The following is a 15,776-nucleotide window of genomic DNA, read 5'->3' as shown; positions in this document are numbered from 1 at the left end:
ATCTTCTATCTTCTATCTTCTATCTTCTATCTTCTATCTTCTATCTTCTATCTTCTATCTTCTATCTTCTATCTTCTATCCTAGTCTAACCTAGGGTTAGGTCGTTAGGAGTCGTCTTCCTATCCAGGTGTAGGAGTCGTCTCCCTATCTCAGTGGAGTCGCTGGTAGGCAGTTGGACTCACAATCCAAAGGTCGTCAGTTCGAATCTCGGGGTGGATGGAAGCTTAGGTGGGTAATTCTCTACCAACTCACACGAAATCGGGAAAAGTTGCCCCGACCCCTCTTCGATTTGCGTGAAACTTTGTCCTAAGGGGTAACTTTTGTCCCTGATCACGAATCCGAGGTCCGTTTTTTGATATCTCGTGACGGAGGGGCGGTACGACCCCTTCCATTTTTGAACATGCGAAAAAAGAGGTGTTTTTCAATAATTTGCAGCCTGAAACGGTGATGAGATAGAAATTTGGTGTCAAAGGGACTTTTATGTAAAATTAGACGCCCGATTTGATGGCGTACTCAGAATTCCGAAAAAACGTATTTTTCATCGAAAAAAACACTAAAAAAGTTTTAAAAATTCTCCCATTTTCCGTTACTCGACTGTAAAAAATTTTGAAACATGTCATTTTATGGGAAATTTAATGTACTTTTCGAATCTACATTGTCCCAGAAGGGTCATTTTTTCATTTAGAACAAAATTTTTCATTTTAAAATTTCGTGTTTTTTCTAACTTTGCAGGGTTATTTTTTAGAGTGTAACAATGTTCTACAAAGTTGTAGAGCAGACAATTACAAAAAAATTGATATATAGACATAAGGGGTTTGCTTATAAACATCACAAGTTATCGCGATTTTACGAAAAAAAGTTTTGAAAAAGTTACTTTTTGCGTTTCTCTTTGTTTCGTCGTCCGTGTCTGTCGCGGGTGACCATGAACGGCCATGACCGATGACGACCAACTTTTTTAAAACTTTTTTTCGTAAAATCGTGATAACTTGTGATGTTTATAAGCAAAACCCTTATGTATATATATTAAAATTTTTGTAATTGTCTGCTCTACAACTTTGTAGAACATTGTTACACTCTACACCCAAAGTTAAAGAACGAGGGGATAGTCCTCACGAAAATAAACGTGAGGAAAGTGCTATATTGCGAGAGTAAAGTCCTCTCGCGTGTTCATTCGTTCATTGGAACAGTTCATCCTATGAGTGGCTTATATGGACAAACGACCGCCATTTAGTCACCGAACCATGGTGGCCCATACGGCAAAGGCACGGTTCAATATGCCGAAGGTCTTGGGTTCGAGTCTCGGTACCGGTACTTTTTTTTTTGATGGATGAACTTTTTTGGAAAATGAACCATGAGTAAATTACTCTCGGTAATTTCGGGATTTATCCTCTCCGTCCGCACACAGTACCATTTTACTACCGAATCGTGCTCTTTATCCTCTCGTATGCCGATGCCCAGTTCTGGGTGTAAAAAATAACCCTGCAAAGTTAGAAAAAACACGAAATTTTAAAATGAAAAATTTTGTTCTAAATGAAAAAATGACCCTTCTGGGACAATGTAGATTCGAAAAGTACATTAAATTTCCCATAAAATGACATGTTCCAAAATTTTTTACAGTCGAGTAACGGAAAATGGGAGAATTTTTAAAACTTTTTTAGTGTTTTTTTCGATGAAAAATACGTTTTTTCGGAATTCTGAGTACGCCATCAAATCGGGCGTCTAATTTTACATAAAAGTCCCTTTGACACCAAATTTCTATCTCATCACCGTTTCAGGCTGCAAATTATTGAAAAACACCTCTTTTTTCGCATGTTCAAAAATGGAAGGGGTCGTACCGCCCCTCCGTCACGAGATATCAAAAAACGGACCTCGGATTCGTGATCAGGGACAAAAGTTACCCCTTAGGACAAAGTTTCACGCAAATCGAAGAGGGGTCGGGGCAACTGCTGTGTGAGTTGGCGGAGAATTACCCAGGTGTAAAAAGAGCAATTCCATGTCAAATAGGGAATCAGTTGTACCGGACCCTCTCCGATTTCAATGAAACTACGCTTTTGTATGCCATTTTGTGAATATGGAGCCAGTTTCACTCAATAAAGACATTTGAGAAGGACGTAAGTGTTTTAAATATTTTTTTTTTATTTTTTGTGTTTCGTAATTGCCGCTGCATCGTATATAAAAGTGGTCAGAGACAAACTTGCAGGAAATTTTACGGGCTTTCCGAAAAAATACACTGAAAGAAAAAAAACACGCCACTTTTATGATATTTTTTGTTTTTTATGTTTAAAAGTCAAATTTGAAGTTGAGCCCACGTTTCTATTTCGTTCAATTTTTTTGTGAAAATAGCTAAGATGTTACAAAAAGGCTAATGAAAAATACAACTCTTCCCGAAAAAAGCACGCAGCTAGCAAAATATAAACTTAGTAACATGTACCCTCCCTGTAAAGGCTCATGAATTGATCTCAGTTGAAAGGTTTTCCAAATCTCTGTATTGCAAATGTAACATCCTGGAGCAAAACTGGTAAAATCTAATAAACACTACTTGAATTGAAAATGCAAGTCTTCAAAAAAAAAAAAAAATACAAAAATCATAAGCTGAAACTATTTTTTTAAAGTGCTCTAAACGTCAAAATTTTCAAAACCGAATCGATTCTACAGACGATTTTACATTAAAGTCTCCATATTGACCACAGTTCTAAAACCAATTCTTGTTAAGTTACAGCGTTTTTAAAAACAAAAATGTTGAAAAATTCGGTGGTTTTGCCAATTTCTTTATGACAAATTGATTTTTCAGTCTCGTAAGTATTTTTACCGAAAAGCTCGTCCGATTTCCCATAAGATTGTCTTTGACCACTTTTCAAAATAATTCGTTTTTTTTTATGATTTAAGCCAATCCAGGTTACTACCATCCGCTGAACTACACTGAAAGAAATAATCTGTTTTCAGTTATGAGCAGTATAATTAGCTCAATAAGCCCATACTTCCAATTGAAATGTGCTCAAAGGCTATCTGATGGGAAATTGGATGAGCTTTCCGGTAAAAATATTTACGAGACTGAAAATCATTATTTCACATTTTTAAAACCGCTGTAACTTCACTAGGATTTGACTTAGGACAGTGGTCAATATGGAGACTTTTGTGTAAAATTGTCTGTAGATTCGATTCCCGTATCTGGTTTATAAAAATTTTATCGTTTAGAGCACTTTTCAAAAAAAATAGTTTACTGAAATACTTACTTACTTACTTTACTAAAATGATTTTTGTATTTTTTTATGTGAGTTGCTCCATCCTGCATTTTTCGTGAGCCTTTTTGTAACATCTTAGGCCATTTTTACAATTATTTTGAACGAAAAAAAATCGTGGGCTCACACGGATAGAAATCCTGTCCGAAAAATCGTAAACAAATTGTTTAAAAATCGATAACATCGATTGTTTTCAATTTCGTTTACAATGTTTTCAAAAATGAAAACATTCTCCTCGATTTCGAAAACTTTTGTGTTCGAAAACGAAATTTTTCCGTCACCCTTTTACGAAGCGTAACAACTGTCAAAACGCAGCCTAAAACAAAACGTCAACCAAAAGATGACAGTTTGTTTGTGCCGTTCGCGCAAAGTTTTTTTTCTGGTTTTGGTGGAAGAAAATCTTTGCTGCCCAAGTGTCCAGCTGTAAACACAGCCAACAAAGGCGTTCCGGGTCGAACATAAAAGTGCTTTCCGAAGTGGCGAAATCACCTGTCCGGGAAAAGTGTAAGGTCGATCCGCACCGCCAGCGTCGATTCTGGCAAAAGTGAGTGAAAGTGTAGTTGCCAACGGCCACCCTCGGAGACGGAGAGCAATGATGAATGCATCGCCGGAACCTCCTCATCCTCCTGCTCCACGACCGCCGAGAAAGAAGATGTCCAGCGGGAGTAAATCATCAACGAGCTTCCGTGCTTCCGTTGTCCTCAAGTCTTCTAACATAGGAGGGTAGGTTCTGGTGATGCAATCACTGCGCCTTGTCGAGGGTGTCCGTTGGCAACGATTCCGTCTTTCATTCCAGAACTGAACCTGTACTGGTCCTTTCGAGCGTTTCTTTCAGAACCGACGCTGGCGATGCGGATCAAGACTTCTCCCGGACAGGGGATTTCGCCAGTTCCGGAAGCACTTTTAAGCCAGGTACCGCAACGACTTTGTTGGTGGTGTTTGCAGCTGAACACATGGGCAACCTCCTCCTCCTCCTCCTCCTCCTCCTCCTCCTCCTCCTCCTCCTCCTCCACCACGGTGTGCAGCGGAAAATCATCAGGGAGCTGAAGGGGCCACTTTCTCTATGCAAAGAGTTGAAGAAAGTAGTCAGCACTAGGCTGTCCACACATCTGATGCAGGTACGTCCTTCGTAAAAATTATATTGAAAAAAAATCTCCCAACATTCCCAATTCGCATTCCGCAACAGGCAGCGACGCCAACATCTTCACCAGCTCTGCAGCCAATTTGAATGGAACCACGGCAACGAGGAAAGCGACCCGGACGCATCTACCGAACTCGAGCTCCGTCGGCATCCTGGAGGCGATTTCAGTCAAGCCCCTCCACACACACACAGCCCATCTACACACATTTTGTTACACCCTACCACTACAAAACTATAATCTAACATTCTTCAATTCTACAATTGTAATTTCAAAAATTCTATAATTCCAAAACCCTAAAATTCAAAAAAAACTGAAAATCTTATGAAATTAAAACGCTCAAATTTTCAAACCAAAAAATTAAAAATTCTAGAATTTTTAAGTTTTAAATTTTTTAAGTTTTAATTTTTTTAATTTTTCTAAAACTTCTAATTCTAAACTTCCGAAATTCTTAACTTGCAATATTCTTAAATTATAGAATTAAAAGTTCTTAATTTTGAAATTTCTACATTTTCTATGGGTCTTGAATCCTTAAATTAGGAACTAATACAATTCTATAATTCTTGCTATAATTCCAAATTTCTAAAATTATACAACAGCGACACTCTCATAACCTAAAAATCTAGAATTCTCAAAATACATGGTTTTTAAATTCAACATTTAGAATTCTAGAATGTTAGAATTTAAAAACATTTAAACTTTATGAAAAAACTTCCAAAATTTTAGGATCTAAAATATTAAATTCCTAAAGTCTAAAATTCTGGTCTTCTAAAATTCTGATTTTTTTTAATAACTAAAATTGAAAAAAAAACTGAAATATGTAACGTGTAGCGTAATACAACAAAATCTCAAATTATAATGTTGTTAATTTCCAATTAAATAAAAAAAAAATCTGAAATTTTGAAACCTATTTTTTCTGAGGTTTTCTTAAGTTCTTTTTTTATACAATTCTAAAATTTCTAAAAAATAAAAATTCAAAAACACTATAATTCTCGACTTCATAAATTCTAAAAATTTACAATTTTAAAATTCTTATAATCTAAAATTAAAAAAAAATAAATTTTGAATTTCTAAAATTCGAAAAAACTAGAATTCTGAACATCAAAAGTTCTAAAATTCTAAAATTCTAAAATTCTAAAATTCTTAAATTCTTAAATTCTTAAATTCTTAAATTCTTAAATTCTTAAATTCTTAAATTCTAAAATTCTAAAACTTTAATATTCTTAAATTCTAAAATTCTAAAATTCCAAACTTAAAAAAATCCAAAATTCTAAAATTCTAAAATTCTAAAATTCTAAAATTCTAAAATTCTAAAATTCTAAAATTCTAAAATTCTAAAATTCTAAAATTCTAAAATTCTAAAATTCTAAAATTCTAAAATTCTAAAATTCTAAAATTCTAAAATTCTAAAATTCTAAAATTCTAAAATTCTAAAATTCTAAAATTCTAAAATTCTAAAATTCTAAAATTCTAAAATTCTAAAATTCTAAAATTCTAAAATTCTAAAATTCTAAAATTCTAAAATTCTAAAATTCTAAAATTCTAAAATTCTATAATTCTAAAATTCTAAAATTCTAAAATTCTAAAATTCTAAAATTCTAAAATTCTAAAATTCTAAAATTCTAAAATTCTAAAATTCTAAAATTCTAAAATTCTAAAATTCTAAAATTCTAAAATTCTAAAATTCTAAAATTCTAAAATTCTAAAATTCTAAAATTCTAAAATTCTAAAATTCTAAAATTCTAAAATTCTAAAATTCTAAAATTCTAAAATTCTAAAATTCTAAAATTCTAAAATTCTAAAATTCTAAAATTCTAAAATTCTAAAATTCTAAAATTCTAAAATTCTAAAATTCTAAAATTCTAAAATTCTAAAATTCTAAAATTCTAAAATTCTAAAATTCTAAAATTCTAAAATTCTAAAATTCTAAAATTCTAAAATTCTAAAATTCTAAAATTCTAAAATTCTAAAATTCTAAAATTCTAAAATTCTAAAATTCTAAAATTCTAAAATTCTAAAATTCTAAAATTCTAAAATTCTAAAATTCTAAAATTCTAAAATTCTAAAATTCTAAAATTCTAAAATTCTAAATTCTAAAATTCTAAAATTCTAAAATTCTAAAATTCTAAAATTCTAAAATTCTAAAATTCTAAAATTCTAAAATTCTAAAATTCTAAAATTCTAAAATTCTAAAATTCTGAAATTCTAAAATTCTAAAATTCTAAAATTCTAAAATTATAAAATTCTAAAATTCTAAAATTCCAAACTTAAAAAATTCCAAAATTCTAAAATTCTAAAATTCTAAAATTCTAAAATTCTAAAATTCTAAAATTCTAAAATTCTAAAATTCTAAAAAGCCTAAAATTCTAAAATTCTAAAATTCTAAAATTTTAAAATTCTAAAATTCTAAAATTCTAAAATTCTAAAATTCTAAAATTCTAAAATTCTAAAATTCTAAAATTCTAAAATTCTAAAATTCTAAAATTCTAAAATTCTAAAATTCTAAAATTCTAAAATTCTAAAATTCTAAAATTCTAAAATTCTAAAATTCTAAAATTCTCAAATTATCAAATTATCAAATTCTCAAATTCTCAAATCCTAAAATTCTAAAATTCTAAAATTCTACATTCTAAAATTCTAAAATTCTAAAATTCTAAAATTCAAAAATTCTTAAATTCTAAAATTCTAAATTCTAAAATTTTAAAATTCTAAAATTCTAAAATTCTTAAATTCTTAAATTCTTAAATTCTTAAATTCTTAAATTCTTAAATTCTTAAATTCTTAAATTCTTAAATTCTAAAATTCTAAAATTCTAAAATTCTAAAATTCTAAAATTCTAAAATTCTAAAATTCTATAATTCTAAAATTCTAAAATTCTAAAATTCTAAAATTCTAAAATTCTAAAATTCTAAAATTCTAAAATTCTAAAATTCTAAAATTCTAAAATTCTAAAATTCTAAAATTCTAAAATTCTAAAATTCTAAAATTCTAAAATTCTAAAATTCTAAAATTCTAAAATTCTAAAATTCTAAAATTCTAAAATTCTAAAATTCTAAAATTCTAAAATTCTAAAATTCTAAAATTCTAAAATTCTAAAATTCTAAAATTCTAAAATTCTAAAATTCTAAAATTCTAAAATTCTAAAATTCTAAAATTCTAAAATTCTAAAATTCTAAAATTCTAAAATTCTAAAATTCTAAAATTCTAAAATTCTAAAATTCTAAAATTCTAAAATTCTAAAATTCTAAAATTCTAAAATTCTAAAATTCTAAGATTCTTAAATTCTAAAATTCTAAAATTCTAAAATTCTAAAATTCTAAAATTCTAAAATTCTAAAATTCTAAAATTCTAAAATTCTAAAATTCTAAAATTCTAAAATTCTAAAATTCTAAAATTTTAATATTCTAAAATTCCAAAATTCCAAACTTAAAAAATTCCAAAATTCTAAAATTCTAAAATTCTAAAATTCTAAAATTCTAAAATTCTAAAATTCTAAAATTCTAAAATTCTAAAATTCTAAAATTCTAAAATTCTAAAATTCTAAAATTCTAAAATTCTAAAATTCTAAAATTCTAAAATTCTAAAATTCTAAAATTCTAAAATTCTAAAATTCTAAAATTCTAAAATTCTAAAATTCTAAAATTCTAAAATTCTAAAATTCTAAAATTCTAAAATTCTAAAATTCTAAAATTCTAAAATTCTAAAATTCTAAAATTCTAAAATTCTAAAATTCTAAAATTCTAAAATTCTAAAATTCTAAAATTCTAAAATTCTAAAATTCTAAAATTCTAAAATTCTAAAATTCTATAATTCTAAAATTCTAAAATTCTAAAATTCTAAAATTCTAAAATTCTTAAATTCTAAAATTCTAAAATTCTAAAATTCTAAAATTCTAAAATTCTAAAATTCTAAAATTCTAAGATTCTAAAATTCTAAAATTCTAAGATTCTAAAATTCTAAAATTCTAAAATTCCCAAATTCCCATATTCCCAAATTCCCAAATTCCCAAATTAACAAATTCACAAGCAAATTCATTTATTCCCAAATTTCCCAATTCCCGAATTCTCAAATTCTTAAATTCCCAAATTCCAAAATTTCCAAATTCCCAAATTCACAAATTCCCAAATTCCGTAATTCTAAATTTCCCAAAATTCCCAAATTCTTAAATTTCCAACTTCCCAAATTAACAAATTCACTAATTCTCAGATTCTCCAATTCCCAAATTTTCAAATTCCCAAATTCTTAAATTCCCAGATTTCCAAATTCCCAAATTTCCAAATTCACAAATTCCCAAATTAACAAATTCTTAAATTCCCAAATTCCAGAATTAACAAATCCCCAAATTCCCCGATTCCCAAATTCCTAAATTCCCCAATTCCCAAATTCCCCAATTCCCAAATTCCTGAATTTCTTAATTCTCAAATTCCTAAATTCCCAAATTTCTAAATTCCTAAATTCTCAAATTCTTAAATTCTCAAATTCCCAAATTCCCAATTCCTTAAATTCCCAAATTACCAAATTCAAAAATTCTTAAATTCCTGAATTCCCAAATTCCCAAATTCACAAATTCCCAAATTCCCAACTTCCCAAATTAACAAATTCACTAATTCCCAAATTCCCCAATTCCCAAATTTTCAAATTCCCAAATTCTTAAATTCCCAGATTTCCAAATTCCCAAATTCCCAAATTTCCAAATTCCCTAATTCCCAAATTCCAAAATTAACAAATCCCCAAATTCCCCAATTCCCAAATTTCTAAATTCCCAAATTCCTGAATTCCAAATTCCTGAATTCTCAAATTCCTTAATTCCCAAATTCCCTAATTTCTAAATTCTTAAATTCTCAAATTCCCAAATTCCCAATTTCTTATATTCCCAAATTCAAAAATTCTTCAATTACTAAATTCCCGAATTCACAAATTCCCAAATTCCCAAATTCCTAAATTCTTATTTTCCCAAATTCTCAAATTTCAAAATCCCAAATTCCCAAATTCACAGATTCCCAAATTCCCAAATTCTAAAATTTCCAAACTCCCAAATTCACAAAATCCCAAATTCTTTAATTCCCAAATTCCCAAATTCCTAAATTCCTGTATTCCTAAATTCTTAAATTCCTAAATTCCTCAATTCCTGAATTCCTAAATTCCTAATTTCCTGAATTTCTAAACTCTTAAATTCCTAAATTCCCAAATTCCCAAATTCTGACATTTTCAAATTCTCAAATTCCCAAAATACCAAATTCCCAAATTCCTTAATTCTCAAATTCCTTAATTCTCAAATTCCAAAATTCCCAAATTCTTACATTCCCAAATTCTCTATTTCCTATGTTCCTAAATTCCTAAAATCCTGAATTCCTAAATTCCTAAATTCCTAAATTTTTAAATTCCTTAATTCCTAAATTCCTAAATTCCAAATTCCTTAATTTCTAAATTTCTAAATTCCCAAATTCCCAAATCCCCAGATTCCCAAATTCACAAATTCCCAAATTCTCAAATTCCCAAATACTTAAATTCCCAAATTAACAAATTCACTAATTCCCAAATTCCACAATTCGCAAATTTTCAAATTCCCAAATTCTTAAATTCCCAAATTCTCAAATTCCCAAATTCTCAATTTTAAATCCCAAATTCACAAATTCTCAAATTTCTAAATTCCCAAATTCTTAAAATCCCAAATTCACAAATTCACATTTTCCCAAATTCCCAAATTCTTAAATTCCCAAATTCCAAAATAATCAAATTCTTAAATTCCCAAATTCCTTAATTCCTAAATTCTCAAATTCCTAAATTCCTAAATTCTCAAATTCCTTAATTCTTAAATTCCTAAATTCCAATTTCTTAAATTTCTAAATTCCCAAATTACCAAATTCTCAAATTTCCAAATTCCTAAATCCTCAAATTCCTGAATTCCCAAATCCCCAAATTCCCAAATTCCTAAAATCCCAAATCCCCAAATTCACAAATCCCCAAATTCTTCAATTCCCAAAATCCCAAATTCCCAAATTCTTAAATTCCATAATTCCTAAATTCCTAAATTCCTAAATTCCCAAATTCCCAAATTCCCAAATTCCCAAATTCCCAAATTCCTTAATTCCTTAATTCCTTAATTCCTAAATCTCAAAATCCCACATTATCAAGTTCTTGAATTCCTAAATTTTCTTATTTCGATATTCCCAAATCTCTAAAATAACATAATACCAAGTTCCTAAAATCACAAATTCCCTAATTTTGATTCGGGATTCCCAGATTCAGAAAATCCCATATTCCCAAAAACTCCACATTCTTCAATCCCCAGATCCCCATGTTTCCTGATTTTAAAAACACTAATTTCTTGAATTCCCATATTCCAAACAAACACACACACACACACACACACACTCACACACTCACACAAAAATTAGTTTGTTAATTAATGATGTATTTTTTGCCTTAATAAATAAAAAAACGAATCAACTGTTTTACTGAACCAAAAGAAATATCCAACGGTCAATTCAAAAACCAAAACCAACGGTCAATTCAAAAACCGATTAAACCGCCATCCTTCGTTTGGGATGGCTGCGTGCTTTTTGTTTTGAGCCAGGCGTACCCAATCGTCACGCTTCAGAATCGAGAACATTGTTGTCGATTTCAATGCAAATGTTACCGGACGACTGGTCGACAACATTACGAAACGAATTTTAGAGCAAATCGACAACAATGTTGTCGATTTCCCGGACAGGATTTCTATCCGTGCACCTTCAAATTTGACCTTTAAACATAAAAATTGAAAAATTTCATACAAGTGGCGTGTCTTTTTCTTTCAGTGTATTTTTTTCGGAAAGCCCGTAAAATTTCCTACAAGTTTGTCTCTGACCACTTTTTGATACGATGCAACGGCTTCGAGTTACAGCAATATTTAAATTGCGAAAAACAAAAATATTTAAATCACTTACGCCCTTCTCAAATGCCATTATCGAGTTAAACTGGTTCCATAAGCGTAGGATCACATGTCTACAAAGTTTCATTGAAATCGGAGAGAGTTGAGAAAAAGTACCTGAAAAAATCCTATTTTGGGATGGAATTGCTCAAAAGAGGTTTGCAATTGCCTCAACAATGAAGCCTTCGGACACCTAGTTTCGAGTAGGAATATCGCAATCGAGAACGGCAAGGCAATGCTGTAGAGCGAATAATTTGATTTGATTTTTTTTGAGAACATCTATATCAATCTTTTATGTTATACAACAAGTTGGAAGTTGATCCATATTTGCACTCAACTCGAATCAACCGGCACCAAAATTGATTCATTGATAGATCTACCAATCATGCCACATTTATTGGCCCACGTGTTTCCAAATAAACACACATACCCACTTCCATCCCCAAGATGAATAAATTAAGTCTCTCAGCAGCAGTTGCAGGCCACTTTCGATATCTGTACGCGACCCAGAAAGAGGACAAGATTCGCGAGATCTTAGCACGGTACCATGCGTACAGCACCGGGCGAACTCAACGCAACTTGCTTCTATACTCTCCAGATTCATTTGGAAATGTGTATCACTCCAAACTGCACCGCCATGGCAGGGGACCCTCGACGACGACGGCGGGGACACTTTCTTGACTTGTGCGCCGGCAACCTTTGCGCCTGCGAATCTTACGTAATCCGCGCTATTGCCCTGATGACGACTCGCGCGTAATAAACGCATACCGCCGCCGTGCTTAAACACATGACACAAAGCTGTCGATGAAGGAGCCCAAAAGGGGGTTCCGTTGGCGTACAAACCCAACAACTGTTTCGGAGGATAAATTTGTTACTTTTATTGCGCGGCGGCAGCATACAGTAAAGTACTCGTGAAACGAGATGTTTTGCGGGCAAAATTTAGTTCAGTTTGCCCCCGAGGTTCACCCCGCGGTTAATGAGGATCATGTCGCATGAAGAGTTTGGGCCAAATTTCAAGCGTAATTGGTTATTTGTAGCGTTGAACTGGATGTAATGGATGTGGTGTGTGCACGATTCACGAAAGGCCTAGACACCCATTAGTCGGACAGGTATGAGTGTAATTAGCTAATTCGCGGGCGTTACGAGATAATAATATGAGGTCATTTCGCATATAATTTGAACCGCAATGATAGCAGTTTATTTAACCTGATTTTGAAAATTAAATATTTTAATAAATACTTGGATTAGTTTGCAATATATCAGAACAAAATTTCGTGTAAAAGTTTGATCAACATGATTGTGATTATGGTTTTAGGTCCTGTTATAACAAACCGGATTGCTTTTCCCTAGATGACATACATAAGAATAAAATGTATATTAGGGTGACAAAAAAAAAAATGGAAAATCTTAAGACTGTCTGCCGCGCGAATTTTTATAATTGTTTCAAATTGCGAGCAGTTTTAAATATTTAGAACTGGCGGAAATGATTCGAAAAATAAAACTGCAACTCCGCGTTACGGGTGGTCTGTTTCAGTTCTATTTGTAAAATGAAACAGCTAGAACAAAGTAGAGCCGCGGTGCAAGTAGTCTAAGAGATGCCCCTTGGTTTGATTACTTAGGTATAATAAAGTAACTGTGTAAATTTTGAGCCAAATCGGTAAAGGTTTTTTCTATGTGAAAACCCGCAAAAATGTATGGGGAAAAGCAAAAGTTTCAAAAGACAACTTAAAGGTGACGTTGAATGTGATGAATCATTGTCAAATGTGAGATTTTTGAGTAAAAATGTCTGACAAATAGATTTGTCAAAAAACGTATTACGATACGAGTTAGGCCGTTGCAAATATTTTTTGAAGTTTATGTCCCTCGACTCTGACCAAAGTCGAGGGGGGGAAAGCAAAAAAAAAATAAAAATAAATAATAATTTAATTTACGAGCCACGGTTTTAACATTTGAATGAAAAAAGTGTTTAAAAATGCATTATAAACCTGTCCAGTTGTTTTGCAATCATTAGTTTCTATAAAATACCTAAGTATTGACGAAAATTTATTTTTTTGCCAAAAATAAAGTTTTTGCGGTGCTGTACATTGGAATTTCATAAAAATTCAAAATATTTTAAATCCAGCCCAAACATGCTAGATATGATTATCAATGGAGAAAATGCGTTTTAGATTGTTTTCAGTTCATTTGACTTTTATTTTTATAAAAATTTTGAAGTTTTTTGAAAATTTTTTTTTTTTGCCTCCTGATTTTTTGAACCAATTTCGAAGAGGGGGAAGGGGGGGGGGGCGACATAAACTTTGAAAAATATTTGCAACGGCCTTACTAGCGATTTAAAAAAAACTTTGAAAATATTCTTTGTCACCATTTTTTCGAGCAAATATTTACAGGAAGCAAGAATTTGTTTGAAAAATATGTGGGTGGATATGCCCAACTACATTCTAAAAGTCAAATCATGGTCAGCTCTAATGTTTTCTAAAGTCACGTCTTCCCAAATTTCAAGACTTAAAACCTATTATGAAAAAAGCAATTTGCATAGGTTGTCAAATCCCAGTATAATTTTGTGAACCATTTCGTTCACTATCTCCCAGCAGCAAACCGATGGAATGTTAGTTCCGATAGCAATCGCCTCCACCCCGGCGGCTGCTTTCGGAAGAAATGGTGTTCGTGTAATGACACCACTGCCGGAATGCTGTAATCGGAGAAAAAATGAAGTTAATAGCTTTTGATTGGAGACATTTTACCTTGTGCACTTTTTCCATGCTAATTTGATGGTTTTATCCATTTAATCGTGCGAACGAGCTTTGTATCAAAGTTGATGAGAAGGAAGTGTTGCCATCGCATGGGCGGCTTTGCTAAGTAGATGCCAGTTCAATCGATCTGTTTGCCAATTTGTCCTGTTTTCTAATACCCTTTTGTGCTATAATGAGGGCAATTTGGCGCTTTTTTGTACGTCGAAATTTCTCCTGTCCGGTTCGAAACAGGTTCCGAAAACTGACACAAACCGATACGATCAATCATAGTTTGCACCACTTTCGGGCTTCTTGTAGTGTCTCACCCTCTCTCTCCGGCTCAGGTGACATGCCAAAGAGAGGAAGGTGACTGTTTCTTCGGCGGCAACTTTGCGCTCCACCCCAAAGTGTGTTACGACATTCCCTTTCTTCATCTGCGGAGACTCACAGCGGAGTAGACCTCCCCCGAGGGGATACAATGGCACAATAACAGTCATAATAACAGTCATTTCATCGAAGCAGCGCTAAAACAAGCCCAATAACGACCTCACAGCCCAATATAGAGCAAATGTGGGGCTTTAATTTGCACTTGCTGTCCGGCCACGATCGATCGCCAACCAACTCTTGTGCATGTCCGCTGGGAGTGTGTTATTTGAATGTTTGAGATGTTTTCATTTCATTGAGTAAAAGTGTTTCGATTCACACTTTGGATGGATGGGCAAGCAAATAAATCGATTATCCACTCCAACTTGTTGTGTGGATTAACCGACCCACGACTCATGCCGTTGATACAGACTCATTCGGCGGTGGAGGTCCATTAAACACTATAGCTGAGGGGCACTGACCACCTCGAAGTTGGCCTCCTCCTAAAAAGAAGTTTAACTGGTCGTGATTTGAAGGCACTCTCATGTGGTTCATTAGACACTAATTCTTAACGGTAGGCGTGAGGGCATTCGATTTGCGGGCGAATTAACATTGGACACGAGTGTGGCATGCATGCATGGCTGCTAAAACCATGAGTGATTCATGGCGTGAATCAGTTGGGCATATTTGGATAATGGTTCCAAGGACGGCGAAAGAAGTGAAACAAAAAGGGCTCGATCTTGAGATCGATGAAAGAGTAAATTCTTTTAATTTAGGATTTAAAATCGACACAAATCTTAATTATATATTTTCGAAAACACACAATCTTTAAACTTTAAATGCAGTTTAATCAAAAAACAGATCGAAAACTATTGAAATCAATTATATTTTGTAAGCATATGGTCGAAATGCTACCCTTTTTACATCTTGTACTTTACGGAGGCAATCTTATTCGCAATACGCTTTAAAAAAAACTGCGATAACTTAGATTTAAATGAAATAGTAATGTTTTGAATGCTCAAACATTAAGAGCGATATTGTTACTAGTTTTTGGTTTTTGGTTTTTGGTTTTTGGTTTTTGGTTTTTGGTTTTTGGTTTTTGGTTTTTGGTTTTTGGTTTTTGGTTTTTGGTTTTTGGTTTTTGGTTTTTGGTTTTTGGTTTTTGGTTTTTGGTTTTTGGTTTTTGGTTTTTGGTTTTTGGTTTTTGGTTTTTGGTTTTTGGTTTTTGGTTTTTGGTTTTTGGTTTTTGGTTTTTGGTTTTTGGTTTTTGGTTTTTGGTTTTTGGTTTTTGGTTTTTGGTTTTTGGTTTTTGGTTTTTGGTTTTTGGTTTTTGGTTTTTGGTTTTTGGTTTTTGGTTTTTGGTTTTTGGTTTTTGGTTTTTGGTTTTTGGTTT

The sequence above is a fragment of the Culex pipiens genome, chromosome 3 (assembly GCF_016801865.2).
Source record: "Culex pipiens pallens isolate TS chromosome 3, TS_CPP_V2, whole genome shotgun sequence".
In the NCBI taxonomy this organism is placed as follows: Eukaryota; Metazoa; Arthropoda; class Insecta; order Diptera; family Culicidae; genus Culex; species Culex pipiens.
The sequence above is the reverse complement of the archived record's forward strand: the minus strand, read 5'-3'. Positions refer to the sequence as shown.